General features: G+C 51.8%; 1 protein-coding gene across 4 annotated transcripts in view; it reads right to left on the bottom strand.

Annotated features, from left to right (window-relative positions):
• Positions 1-13,481, bottom strand: part of STARD8 (StAR related lipid transfer domain containing 8) — a 108,464-nt gene that overhangs the window by 60,670 nt on the left and 34,313 nt on the right. The window contains exon 1 of one of the 4 annotated variants that reach the window (XM_067304521.1): positions 1,337-1,436. The exons of the other annotated variants lie outside the window; for them this stretch is intronic. The gene's annotated coding sequence lies outside the window, so the exon portion shown is untranslated. Of the gene's footprint in view, positions 1-1,336; positions 1,437-13,481 lie in introns of those variants that run through there. 4 annotated transcript variants of the gene reach the window in all.

Genomic DNA, 13,481 nt, shown 5'->3' with positions numbered 1-13,481 from the left:
AACTTAGGGGGTTTGAACTGCCCCCCTGTTCTCTGCACGGTTCACTGTGCAAAGAACAGTCCCCGATGGTGTATCCAGGCAGAGCAGTGAGGAGATGCTCAGCCTGCCTCAGCGACACTTCCACATTTCTTAACTATGTTTCAGTTAAAACGCAAACAAAAGAAAGCACATTAATTGATAAGAATTCAAGTATGCACAAGGAAAAGAATGCAAACTACTGCCAATAACATCAGGATATATGGTCTGATATCTTCTGACTGTATGATGATCTTTAAAAGAAAAGGCTTCTCTCTCCCTCCTCCCTGTGCACCAAACAGGCATTCTAAAAAATAAATCACAAAATCAAACACACAAAAAATTGATGTTTAAACTAGCCATGAACAAATACTCACTGAAAAAAACAGCCACCCACCTTGGTAACATGCTACGACAGATTAGTATTAGCTCACTACACGATAAATTACATAAGGCAAACTGATACGCTCCTGCTAAGCGCAAAGATCTCCAAAAGAAAGAATATCTGGACATACATGCACATGGTTTTGAAAGTCATAATGCAGAGTTCGCTCTTCCCCCTTCACCATAGCTAAGGCCCTGATCCAAAGCCTTGTAAACCCGATGCATCTTTTTCCATCAACTCACTGGTCTTTGGATCAGACGTCAAACTTGTGCTTTCTTAGCCACCAATTTAATCTGCACTAATCCCAGTTACAGAAGGGGTGAAGAGGAGCCCTGAGAAAACCTGTGCAGTCCAAAAACAGTGAGCAGCACACTCACTTCATTTCATTAGTTTAGAGATTGGTTTGTTGGGAGTGAAAAGGTCGACTGCACAAGGAGCCAAAAAGCCTCACACACCGAACCCGCAGGTTCCAACTCAAACAGTCGGCAAGAGCAAGAAGGAAAGTGCGGATTCTCGCCCAGCGCGCTGCTGTGACTCAGCCGGGGAATGACAGGGATCGAGTAACAGCTTGAGTATGTTAGGAAACGTGTACCAGCTCGGAGATCCTCCTCCCTTTCCCAGCTACAGCAACCACCACCTAATACAGATCCCGCCAGCCAGTTTATTTGGACACGCAACACCCGCTGCAGAACGCCGGACAGTCAGCCTGACAGCACGCTGCTGCTGCGGGAAGCAGCTTCACCTGGCAGTGTTTCCGGAAAGGATTCTCCGGGGTCGCACGTAGCCGATTGCCAGACGCTCCCTTACGAAATCGTTCACAGCTCCTCTCTCCCTTCTCTCTCCTCTTCCTCCCCTACACACGCGCGCGCAGAAGCACAAGAACAGCAGGCATCCAAAGAAACCACAATCTGCTGCTGAAATCTAAGCTGGATTTACCTTCAGGCTGTACTGCGTCTCCGTCAAAACCACGCTTCCTGAGGGGAAGAACTGCCAGATACCGGCTGGTAGGAAAAAAGCAGGCGAGAAGGAAGGCAGACAGTGAGAATCCTGGAGCTCATCAGTCACCACCACTGCTGCAACAGGAAGGTGGCAAAGGTAAAGCTGGATAAATCAGGGATTTCCACATGGGAGCTGTTGCCAGCCAAGGCGCTGCTGCTCCTTAGCTGTTGTCAATGCAAGTGAGGCTCGCGCGCAGGTGGCCAGGCTGTAAGCGCAGAGCGATCGCCCCGTCCGACCGTCCTCCCACAGCCCTGGCCAATCCCCGAGCAGCAAAACCAGCTGGGGCTTCTGGAAAGGCTCCCAAATCCTCAGTCCCTTCTGCTGCTAAGCCAATCGTGAAGCAAGCCCTGTCTGGCTGCATCTGCTTTCAAACTGCACATGTTAAGGCACAAAAGGGAGAGAATTCATTTCCAAAAAGCACATTCCCACTGCCTCTAGCACCGAGGCGGGATCTGGGATCTCCGACAGAGCGTTTTCCCCTCCAAACCAAAGGTCAGTTGGAGCAGCCGGAGGAGGAAGCGAACGGGCAGGTATTCACGCTCCGCCGGAGGTAAAGAACCGGCCGCACGAACACCTCACGCGCTCCGCAAGCCCTGGCTGCAGGCACGCAGAGCTCTGCCAGCGCCCCGCTGTCCTGCCCCATCCATCCACGCCAGCGCTGGGACGTGCGCGCCAGCCCCGATGCGCCTCTCTGTTGCCCCGCAGAACCCACGGACCATTCCAAACCCTCCTGGGCTCTGGGAGGCTCCAGGCGCACTCAAGATCCAAGCCAAACTGAAATACTGCTCCCTACCTACACACCTGGAAGCTGAAGGTAACGAGGGCAAGCCACAAACATGCGGCCGAGCCAAAGCCTGGAGCCACATCAGCTGCAACGTAGGGAAGGGCCTGCCCACGGCACGTGTGAAACACCAGCCTTACCCCAGATACTGTCAGCGTCCCGCACTGCCACTTCAGAGCGGCCCTCACTCCCGAGGAAGTCCTTCCCCCGTTCGGCCATCCTCCCTGCTCTCCATCTCGCGACAGACAGCAGCACTGCAGAGCGCTCTGTCCCGGTCCCGGCTTTGCTTCCAGCACGGGGGACATCAGGGTGGGAATTAGCACCCGCACACACACACAGGCAGCAGGGCTCCCCGGGCTCCAGGAAAACGAGCAGACACTGAACAGCTGCACCTTTCCAACATCTCCGCCTAGCTGAAACGCTAGTGGAGGTCCCTCACTTTTTCCCCTCCCAAAAATGAGCCCCCGGACACTTTTTGGATGGAAGCCAGGCTGTCCCTAACTCTCCCTTCCCATCAAACCAAACAAGTGGCCAAGGTAGGGATTCCAGCCTCAGCAGGACGTCAAAAGGACCATAGAGGCTGCACTTGCTGGATTTGTTTCTACCAAGGACACACTCATATTGCAGATGGAATTTATTTGCTCAAGAGTTATTTCTTTTGATAGGACAGGGTGAGGTTTGGCAGCGCTGCTGGTCTCGCAGGTCTCACAGACTGAATTTTGGATCCCACTTCCATGTCATATGTGATGTAATTGGTCAAAGATTACTTGCAAGGGGATGAAGAACAAAATGGAGATTAGAGTCTAGGATACAGGGCTAAGATGAAAAAAATCAGTAGTTAAGGCAGACTTGAGGGAGGGAGTTTGTTCTGTAGGAAATGGGAGGCAAAAGGGCCGGAGGTTAGAAAGTATAGCACGGACAGTGGAAGGAAGTAGAGAGAAGCAAGCAAGCAGAGCACGAGAAAGGGATAAGACAGAGAGAGGAAATTAGTAAGCTTGCATTTGAAAACACATACCACAGATGCAGTGCAAGGAAGGACAGGCAGTGAAATGATTTGGTGTGGGATGGTCAGAACAACAGGAACAAGACTAGGTACGCTGAGGGGAAGCCACAAACCAGCTTTCCTCTTGAAATTACTGAGGGGGGTTGGAGCGTTACCCAAACCCTTAACAAGTGAGGATCAGAAAAAAGAAAAAAAATGTGAGCGCTTTCCACCGTCTGAGACGCTTTCAACACACATCTCCTCCTGTCCTTCCCGCAGCCACAGCCTCATCCCCAAACTCCTGCCAACCACCCCAACTGCCTTTGCAGCCCGTTCTCCTCTTTGCCCCTGCCCAGGCTGGAGGATGTCGCAAGGCGCTCACTGTCTGTGAAAACAGCTCAGCTATCTGCCTCCGCTCTCCCCCACGGTGACCAGTCAATGAGAAGCCTATATTCAGACAGACCTTGTCTCTCAGAGGAAGGGGCTCCTAGCAGAAAGTCTTCTGAATGAGCCTGTTGTCGACTTAAAGTCTTATTATAGCTTTGTGTGATGGAATGTCTTGCCAGGCAGAGACCGTGCGAGTGGAGAGGAGGGACTGAGGGCTTCTGTTAGCGGACGCAGTGGGTTCCTGGAGAGTAACCAGTCAGCGCTACCTGCCCTGTAACCAATGGCAAAGGAAGCGGCTATTTATCTGCACCAGTGGAAACCAGTGGACTATAACAAAACAAGATGTGGTGGCGGCCATAAGCACCCCAGCGCAGAGCCGCAGCAGACAAAAGAGGGGTCAGAAGATAGTTCTGGACATCAGGAACCCAACTGAGCCTTGATCGCCTCAGCAATACTCCCCTCCCCGCTAAGCTCTCTACCTTATTTTCCCCATCACAAAACACTGCTCCCCCACCCCCTGATGAGGGTCATAACAAGGGGCAATTATCTGCCAAAGCTTGCGAAGACCCAAACTCTTCCAGAGAGGTGTTTCTACCCCAGGCTGGGGCAGGACTGAAGGTGCTACCAGAGTAAAATATCTTGAAAGATACTACGGACACAAAGCCTTGGGGCGCTGACAGCAAAGCAAGTGCTGCAGGCAGGACGCGCTGGAAAAACAAAGCGCCACAATACGCCCCAGCCCATTTTCTGCTTGTTCCTCTGAGGGCCTTGACGGCTTGATCTGCTTTCTGGAGGCGGCCACATCAGCTCTGCACTGTCAGCCCTAAACACGCTGCAGGAACAGTCGGAGGTGTAAGGATTAATAGTTAGCAGGCAGAGGATGAAATGTGTGATAAATTGTTCAGGTTATTATTAACTCAAGTGGAATGACCCTGGGAGTGAAAAATATGAAAAAGCAGGGCTGAGAACGCAGAGCAGTCCAGCTGGCTCCTTTCCCTTTCTCCCATCCTCCGGGTTCCCAAGCTGAGCACATGAACAGTCACAGCCAATCCATACCTGACCCGAAAGCAGTCCGTCTGAACGCAAGGCAACTGAATGACGTGACCATACGGAGGGCTTCTAGGAACACCCCTTTCCTCTCCAACACCTCCCACGAAAGTCAGCTAGCTCTCTTGGGCCTTGCTGATCTGTGCCTCTATAGTCCGGGTCCAGCGCCACGCTTACTGCCTTCATTGCTGCTAGCAGCAGCGCCCAGCAAGAATTCAGTCGTCAGCTAAGGCAGTGGTGCAGCAGCTCTGCCCCAGATCAGGCTGCTCCCTCCCAGCAAACAAGGTTCTTATCTGGCTAAATGCAACACCACCTTCTTGCTAACACATCTCTACAGGGGTATAACTACAGGCACAGGCATCCAGCTGAGAGCGGCAACTTGCAGCAAGTCCTACTTAAATGACAAAGACCAATTCTGGAGCTGCCAAGAGCCACTGTGATACCATGCAGTGGTATGTGGAGAACGTGGACACCTCCATGTGTCTTTGGAGGGCAACCCTAGAGAAAAGCCACTCTCCTCGCCTCCTCCATCCACCCCCAGCTCAGACCACTGTGAAATAAGATCCTCTTCTCAGAGAGTCCCCACTGCTACCTTCTGGCAGTTCAAAAAATAAATAAAAACAGTGCACCTCTTATATCACCTTTCCTGAATCTCCGAGAGAGAAGCGAGAACCTGCAGGAAAAGGCTAAGAAGTGTCAATAAAATAAATACCTGTGAGCATATGAGTCTGGGTGGGCTTTCAGCCTACCTGGGATAGAAGTCTTATTGCAGTCATACAAGTGGGGAAGGGGGCAGAGACAGTAAGATGCCACACCACTGCCAGTGTGAGGGAACACAACGGGTAAGGCAAGAGCTCACCGTGCATTAATGCCTCTGCAGGACTTGGCTGTGTCTCTCCTCCCAGCATCTATGCTAGGACTGGGCTCCAGGACCCAGTCTGGAGGAGCTGGAACTGGTCAACCTCATAAGGACACTCCCAGTCAACACACAGGTCCGGCCTCCTCCTCCGCTCTGTCTCACCTAGAGGAGAGGGGGCTCGCTGTGTCACCCCATGGCCAACCCAGGCTTTGGGGGACATCTGCAACACAAAGATCCTGCCTTCATGTCCTTTGCACGGGCCCTGCTCCCCTCCTTCTTTATGGGCATGGAAGGGGCTGGGAATCTCCGCCCACATGGCCCCAGCAGCACAGCAGCTCCAGCATCCAGTGGAAAAAGGGCTCAGCTCAGAGGAGGATTTCAAGCATTTTCCACTCATTTCCTCATTCAAGAAGCAGAATGAGAAGGAGGGGTGGGGGCAGAGAGGCAGGAAACATCTCTGAGACACTGAACTATAAACAGGAGGCAAGGAGGGAAGGACAAAACCAGTCAGTCCAACACATACCCCTGCACGTGCTCAGCCCTGTCCTCGCTGGAGAGAGCTGGCCGCTGGGGTGCTACCAAGGCAAACGCTGGGAGGAGCAGAAAACGCGCGCACCGCAAGCTCCCCCCACAACCAGCCCAATGAATGGGCAGCATTCACGCTTAGGGGATATTAATAGTTCACGGCATATTGCTGGGGAATGGCAGAAAGCCCAAGGGCTCCCCTCCAGCCAGCACCGCTCCTCGCACAAGGAACCCAGTGTGCACGTGTGCACGAGCATGCACGTGCACGTGCGTGCACACAGCGGGTGGGGGCTCCCAGCAAGGACGTTAACCGTATCCGCAGCCGGCACGCTGTCCAGAGCGAGGAAGAGCTGTCAGGCACAGAAAGGGGAACAGACTGGGAAGAAGAGGAGGACTCGGGCTGGAAATGCCGAGTTGGAGGGAGAGCAAGAAAACAGAGGGAGAAAGGAAAGCAAAGCTCAGTCCCCAGTTGGTTAAAGCTCACCAGGATTTAACAACCAAGCCCAAAAGACAGCCCGCTGCTGGGGAGGGCGTGTGTCAGCACTGCCCCTCGTGAGCACGTTGCTTTACGCAGCAGGGTAGAGAGAGGAACCGGGGGCTCCAGTCTGGGAGGCTGGAGGTGTCCTGCCCCGCAGGGCGACTGCCCTGGGGCCGCAGGGAGCGCCTGCAGCCGGGAACGGGAACGCAAGGGAGAGGGAGCGGGGCGCCGAATGATAAACCCTGACCGGGATTCAGGGGGGCTTAATTAGCAGGGAGGGAGGAGGGACTGTTTAGGGTGGTCCGAAGGGTGTCACTGAGAAGGGATAGGAAAAATCGAACAAAGACCCTTTTTGACCAGCTGAATACTAGGAAAAAATGTCAGGAAGGGTCAACAGCCTGTGGAGTTGTCTCTCCCTCCCAGCAGAGAGGGTGGGAGCCTTGTTGCTTGGGACACTGAAATCTAAATTGGCCAAACTTCTATTAACTGGCTTGAAGAAACAAGCTTGGCCTGGCCCTTACAGGAGACCTTAAATGGGACCTTGAAGAGCTCTTCTCGTTTTTAATGCACTTGATGCTCTGGCAGGCTGAGAATAGGGCTAAGCAGTAGAATGAGCTAAGCTGCCTGAGGTCATTCAAACACAGCGAAACCCTGGTTAAATCCTGAACCTACCTGCAGACAGCAGCATGTACACGCAGCCCAGCCCAAGCCACAAACCTGAGGTCAAGTCACTTGGGGGTAACTAGTTCATGCTGCCCACACTGCAGTCTAGCTTCTGCCGCCTGCGCTGCCTCATCTCCTGCCAGCGCTCGAGACGCTTCCCTCCTCTGGGTTAGGTCTAGCAGGAAAATCAGAGTATACCCAGTGTTTTCAGACATTGCATTCGTTGGGCCACCTCAGTAGCATCATGTAGTCTGATTTTAAGGACAGATTATACTGACGCAAGATAAAAAGATGAGTGATAAAACAGCTGCTTTTCCTTTCCTGACTTAATAATGAGAACACAGCAATGGAAGCCAGGGCCCTCGCTCTTGGTTTTCAGTTTCTCTTCTCTGCAAAGTGAGGAGAGACATACTGAACACCTCCATCGTGGCTGCGAGGCTTAGATAACATTTCTAGCATTTTGATGTCCCCTGAAAAAGTCTTCACAAACCTGGCATGGGTCCCTTGGATCAGGATCCACACATCCCCAGATTCAAACATTCCTCCCCACTGCGGAGAGAGAGGACGTACAGATCTGAACGCCACACCACTGCGTATGTCTAATCCCTACCGAAATGGGATGGGTGGGGAGGTGCTCTCCTCTCCGAGGGAACTCTTCAGACTAACAGAAGGTCCAGAAACAGCTGATAGGAACTTACAAAAGCAAAGACAACCTCAGAGAACCCTCCCCACCATTCTACAGTCTCTGATCAAGTCATCTTAGACCTGCAAAGCTTGCCAGGAGTTAGACCAGGGAGAAAGCTACAAGCATGCAGGTTACTGGTGAGCAGCAATCTGCAGTAAAGCATTTAAGTCTCCATCCTGCAATGTCTCCTGTAATGAAAAAGTGACCCTCCTACGCCTGCACCAGCCTAAGCTGTTAGCATTACCAGGCTATTTCCATTCTCCTAGCTGTCTTTCGAAACCTTCCCATACAGGATTAGAGAGAGAAACAGATGTTTGGTGAAAATCTACAGAATAACGTCTTCCACAACGCATCTCAAAGCATTTTCAAAGAGTAATGGCATTCAAGGCTTCCACTTCCTCTAGGATTAAGACCACTACTGTCATCCCCATCGACCGGGAAGGGAAAGTCGTTAACCAAAGCCCAGCAGCAAGTCCATAGGAGCCAAGGAGGAGTACAGACAGGATTTGCAGCAATCTGGCCCGTGTTCTAAGATCCATCCGAGCCTTTTGCACAAAGCTCTGATGCTGGATTGCAGCAGCTTTTACGGATGACTACGTTCCTCCTTCCAAGTCATTTCAGGATCAGCATGCAGGCAGGATCCTTGCTGCATCCTGCATACTTAACCCCATTCTGCATTTTCCTTGTGGCTCCCACCGCACAAACAGACCATGAAAGGGCACCCTCTCCTGGCCAAGATACACAATAGTCCACGCTAAATAAAAACAATTTGAACAAGTCAAAACAAGCAAATCCATTAAAAACCTGTGAATCCATGGGAAACATCTTCACTCTATTTGACCACCCACCCTGAAAAGAAAACCCATGCATCCAGAGTAAACACATCCTGACCGGACCTGAGATAGTCATCATCTGGTTCTTTTTTTCTACAACCAAAACAAACAGGGAAAATGTTAAAATTCTCATTCAGGTGTATAAATAAAAAATGACCGTAGAAATGAACAACCAAGAAGCGGGGGTCCTGGGGTAAATTTATTCATGAGTTAATGCAAGTATTATCTATATTTCATAATTTTCCACCACTGCAGATGGAAAGCAGGGAAACGCCACGATATTTTCGCACGCACTAACTTCAACTGAGTTTAAAACATGTCAATGTTGGACTCAGGCTGAATTCACTACTCTCCCTCCCTATTTATTTCTTTGTCTGGCCACCTGATTGCAGAACGTTTGTCAAGATGTTGCTTTATTCGCTGCTATAAATGTAGGTCATGGGAATTCCTGAAGCTGGCCGTCATCTACGCAGAACATCTAGGTCAACTGCTATCACCGCAGTCCCTCAGACTTCTGCGTGCCCCCAGCAAAACGCCAATAAAGAGCACGAGACGCAGCAGAACGCACCTAGCAGTGACAGTGCTGCATGTGGCTCCCTGTCTACCTGTTGTGGCCACACTGCTGGGAGCTCTGCTACGGCAGGACAGATGTGTTTGTTTTTTGAAGAACACACAGATAAATGCAGGTAACTGTCTATGGAGGTTAATGGGGTGTTATTCGCACATAAAGATGGCAGAAAACCTGACTTGGCATCGGGCGTCCTGCTCAAGAGCCTAATAACAGAAGATCAGCCCTTCTGTTCCAAGCTGCCTGCTTCTCCCTGCGCGCTTCAGGATCTCTGCAGCACAGCTAACCGAGGAGCTGTCTCCTTGCCTCCTCCATCGCACCCCGGCTCCATCCTGCACTCCTCTGCCTCTTTCTTTTGAGGAGTTCAAACACAGCAGCAGCATGGTAGGAGATCATGTAAAAGGAAAGGGAGGCGTTTCCTAACACTGAGGCTTCTTAGGTTTTAGAACAGGTTCTCAGGGGAAACAAGGAAGCTCCAACATGTGAGTCACTGCAAACAGAGAGGAAGCAAGAGCGTTAGTGCAAAGTAAGAAGAAGCTGGTTCTGGCTGAGAGAAGGCGGATAGCTTCAATATCCTTTTTTATAGGAGGAAAAAATCAGGGCAAAAAGTTAACTGGCATACACAAAATCACAGACGGAGCGGGTATCGCCAGCTGCCCTAGCACAGCAGGCAGGACTTAGTCAACCCTGAATTCCCCAGTTTCCAAGGGAGGAGGGCGAGAAAGAGACAGAGGGAAACTCAGAGACACACACAACAGCATCATTCATCGGAGCTGATTTTATGTAACAAGGGTCCTGTGTCTGGCCCAGAGCTCTAGGCAATTAAAACAGCAGCCACAGATCTCAAAGAAACAGCAGGAATTTATCTGAGGAATCCGGATTATGTGGCCAACGCTGTACCAGAGCAGAAAGCCTCCAGCCCCTGGAAGGTAAACAAGTCAGCAAGCAGAGAAGCAGCAACCGGCTCACACACCCCAAGCGGTTCTGCTCCATCCACCCCATGCGGGAACCTCCTCCCATCAAAAACAAGGGGGGATGACAGCTGCATTTAACAGGATCTGGCCCTCGCTGTGTGAAAGAGCAACATGAAGGGGGATGGTGAAGAACTAGGTCCTCACACTTCATCTCTGCTGTAACAGGCATGCAAAAAAGAGCCTGACAGAGGAAACTGTGACTGTGTTTTGCAATCAGGTGGTCGCAACAGCAGCTGACTGCTCCAGGGTTGTTACAGGGGCCGTGCAGCCAGGGAAGAAAGCTGACAACAGTTTACTGTTCCAGAGATAATGGTGGTGGTTTGCAAGTCTAAGACAGTGGTTTTCCACTCTGGTCTAGGGTTAGGAAACAAATACAGGGTTTACTGAGATAAATGAAAAGAAACAGCCACAAACCAGACAAGATGCTGATTAATCTCATGGAAATCCCACTGTCAAGCCTGGCTCCTGGGAGTGACTACAGCTTCTCTGCAGCAGGCTCTCGAAGAGGACTTCCACACGGCGCTCTCAGCCCTTGTGCAGAGCGCCCCAAAACAACCTTCTGCCCCTCTTTGCTCTGCCCCCCCCCCCGGCTGGGTTGGCGCTAACTCGCTACAGCTCGCCCGGAGGTGCCAGCCGAGGCAGGGGCAACGCCAGGCGAGGCGACGCCGGGCGCTGCGGAGCCTCCGGGGGCTCCCCCAGGGACACCGGCAGTCAACAGAAACGCTTCTCAGGGCCCTCGCATGCCGCTCCCCGAGATAACGAAGGTGTCGTTACCTTGGGTTGAAATCAAGTCTGTTTTTGTCAACATATACCAGTTCCTGTAAGCCAGCGTCCTGATCAAGCGTCAATGAACTTTCCTTCTTCAGAGCGTAACTCTTTGGAAAACCCCCTTTTACCCCGCCGCTACGCGTGACGAACTAAGGTGACCTTCCAATCCCTGAGAAATAAATTATAGCCGTCCGGCATGTTTTGGGCCGTTCCTGACGAGATCCTTCAAAAGCAAGAGGTGCGTCTCCAACAGAAATCGTGTACAGGGCAGGTGCTAGATCTAATTCTTCACTGAGCGTTTGAGCCGACTGAAAAGCCAAACTACAACAGTTCCTCTCGCACAGAGCTCTAATTGCTTTCAAGATTGTTATCTATGCAGTTATCATCTTCAAAAGCCGTTTCAAGATTAATTTTCCCAAACCCAGTTTTAGTATTGAAGTTCCAAAAGAACTCCTAAGACATTTTTAGGTCTGAATAAAAAGATTGATAAAAATATCACTTTTAAAAAAATCCAAAACCAAAATAATGCAAATTTTTGTGATAAAAAGTGCAGCGTTCATTCCCTTAGAGGGATGGTGGAAGGAAAGGGATTTTAAAAGCAGTTTTTAAAAGAAGAAGTTTTATACGTCAGAAAGCCTAAACCGTTCCACCAAGCATCACGTTACAAACTCTCAATGCCCCTGAGGGCGGGGAGGGGGAAACGTCTCATTTCTCGCTAGCGCTGCCGAGTGATGCGCACTACCGGGTAACCAGCCCGTCCCGCACGAGAGGCCAAGACCGCGGATTTGACGTCACTGCTATCAGAACGACACGCCGAAGTACAAACCCGGTGGGATGGGACGCAGGCACGCCACCTCCCTTGTACCGAATTATCCAGCCGAGCCGACGGCGGCTCTGTGCTTGTTTCGCGCTGCTGCGGGAGCTCCGATGATGGCTCATCCTGCATAAAGCCACGTCTGCCCAGGCAGAGCGCAACGCGTCTGATGATGTAACGTCGGCACGTAAACTGGCTCTGGAACAAACCTGCGCCAGCAGAGCAAGCTCTGACCAGGCCCGCGCTTTGCATCACGCCGACACAAGCGTTTTGAATCCTGCGTTGGGAGTCCCGGAGCCGGGCTTAGAGCCTCAGAGCATCGCAGTCAGAGGGAGATACTCCCGCTCCCAAGTGCACGAAGGAGACTTACAGATTTGAGCAAACCAACGTATTCGACAAGGAGCAACAGGTACAGAGAAACGGGAGACTTGCCTCGCACGGCATGAAGAGCTGCTGCCAAACAGCAGTGCTTTTAGGAGGTACGTACAGTTAAAACCCTCACAGCGAGGGGCCCACGGGTGGCCACTAACCCACAGCCGCTGGACTCAAGATGCAGCATTTCAGTGGTTTTTAACCAACCGGGGCAATTCACGGCCTGCTTTCGGCTACCCTCTCTCCTGACGGCCCCGCAGGCTGCGATGGGTTTTAGGAGTGATAACTGACCCAAGGCACCGTTCTGCTTTGGGACCCCCTGGCTCCTCCCCCCCCCTTGAGGTGGGCTCAAAGTCAAGCCATCCACCCTCCAAGGCTCCTAGCATTTTAGTCATCCTCCAAAGTCTTCAGCAGCAAAAGGAGACAGCTGGGGTTGCAGTAGCATTTAGACACCCCTATGCTGCTATGTTAGGACCTGAAGGCACAGAAAAATAGCCCCTGCTATGGAGCTGGCAAGCAAAGCAGTGTCAGTATCTGTAATACTGAAGTAACGGCGCCACGCAAGGCTCTACCTTACACGTCCCTCACAAGTCATTAGAAACACGTTAAACTTCACTACAGTCTTATCACAGGTATCAGCAGACGTGACCTGTCCCTCTTGGTGTGCTAGGAGCATCCCTCAGCCTGACCCAATTACACCAGCAAGCAGATATGCCAGGCCAGGATGTTGCCAGATTTGGACTCTTTTAGATCAAAAGGGAAACAAAACCTCAGGCCCCTTCCAGCACAGCTGCAGGCTGCACCCTGTCTTTTATATTTCACTCCATGCTGGCTTTTCTTTAACTCCACCTTTTACCTAGCGGACACCCTCTCGCCTGCCTCCCCTGCGCTTTCAACCTGCACATCAGCCGCTACTTTCTCATGCCCTCAGCAGCCCTTTGCATCACGCTCCCGACCTGCGCGCGGACCACTCCACGGGCCTCCCCAAATCCCTGCCGGGCGCTGGAGCCCGGGAGCAGCTCTCCCCGCGCCCGCAAGCGCCTGCCCCAGCACCGGGCTCCCGCTGCCCTGAGGCTCTGGCAACGCTCCAGCTGCCGGAACCGACGCCTGGAAGGAAACGTTCAGGCGTTTGATCGTTTGCCACCAACCATCCCAACTTTGTTCTCAGGCACATAACAGCAAGGCTGGTTTCTCTCTCGCCTTTCAATTGTTTTTGATACAAAGCAGGAACAGAAATATCAGCAGAGCTATAGCGGCGTTGGGGTTTTTGAAGAGAAAAGAAAACCAAGTTCCCGAGCGAATTCTGCAGCTCCAGAAAGCTCTGCCCGGCCGCAGGGCGGCTGCCG

The sequence above is a fragment of the Apteryx mantelli genome, chromosome 13 (assembly GCF_036417845.1).
Source record: "Apteryx mantelli isolate bAptMan1 chromosome 13, bAptMan1.hap1, whole genome shotgun sequence".
In the NCBI taxonomy this organism is placed as follows: Eukaryota; Metazoa; Chordata; class Aves; order Apterygiformes; family Apterygidae; genus Apteryx; species Apteryx mantelli.
The sequence above is the reverse complement of the archived record's forward strand: the minus strand, read 5'-3'. Positions and strand labels throughout refer to the sequence as shown.